A 1,091-nucleotide genomic window follows, 5' to 3' on the forward strand; every position below is an offset into this window, starting at 1 on the left:
TCCTCCTCTTCCTCCTCTTTCTCCCCTCCTCTCCTCCTCCTTCTTCCTACTCTCCCTCATTCCCCTCCTTCTCTCCCTCCTCCTCCTCTTCCTTCTTCACCTCCTCCCCCTCTTCCTCCCCCTCCTTTCCCTCTTTCTCCCCCTCCTCCTCCTTCCTCCCTTCCTCCTCTTCCCTCTTCCACCTCCTTCCCTGCCTCTTCTCCCTCCTTCCCCTCTTCCCCTTCCTCCTCCTCTTCTTTCATCTTTCATCCCCCAACTTCTCCCTCCTTCCTTGCTCTCGCTCTGCTCCAAAGTTAAGCTATCTACCTTGCACAGGAAGAAATACTTAAAATAACAGACAGGGAAGATGCAGGCTGAGGAATTTCACGTCGTTTCCATGAAGAGAGAACCATCAGGGAGCCCATGAGCAGTCACAGGTTTACCTGTATCTCAGATCTTCCTGGTCTTTGTCAGCCAGGGCTCAAGAATCCCCTGGAGAGGCCCAGGGAGGTTTCTTGGAAAAGCAGGTTTGCTTCCCTAATATAAGCACCGTTGTTGGTGCTCCACAAACCTTCGATATGGGCCACTGTTCTCTGGAGGCCCTTGGCGATTAACCTAATGGGCTGCAGATGGCTTTGAAGTTCTGAGGAATAAGCGGTGCAGCGTTATGGACACCTACATTTCCAACTATGAAAAATTAGATTAATTATGAATTCTGAAACACAGTGTGTTCTCAGTTACTGTTCCTTTTTTTTTTCTTTTTTTAGACAGAATTTTGCTCTTGTTGCCCAGGCTGGAGTGCAATGGTGCGATCTCAGCTCATTGCAACCTCCGCCTCCCAGGTTCAAGCGATTCTCCGGCCTTACCCTCCCTAGTAAATGGGATTACAGGCATGAGCCACCACACCTGGCTAATTTTTGTATTTTTAGTAGAGACAGGGTTTCACCATGTTGGTCAGGCTGGTCTCGAACAAGGTGATTCACCCGCCTTGGCCTCCCAGAGTGCTGGGATTATAGGCGTGAGCCACCTCACCTGGCCCTTAGTTACTATTCTTAGAAGAGGGACTGGGCACAGTGGCTCACGTCTGCAATCCTAGTGCTTTGGTAGGCTAT

This window comes from Mandrillus leucophaeus, unplaced genomic scaffold, assembly GCF_000951045.1.
Source record: "Mandrillus leucophaeus isolate KB7577 unplaced genomic scaffold, Mleu.le_1.0 Scaffold120, whole genome shotgun sequence".
NCBI classification, from domain to species: domain Eukaryota; kingdom Metazoa; phylum Chordata; class Mammalia; order Primates; family Cercopithecidae; genus Mandrillus; species Mandrillus leucophaeus.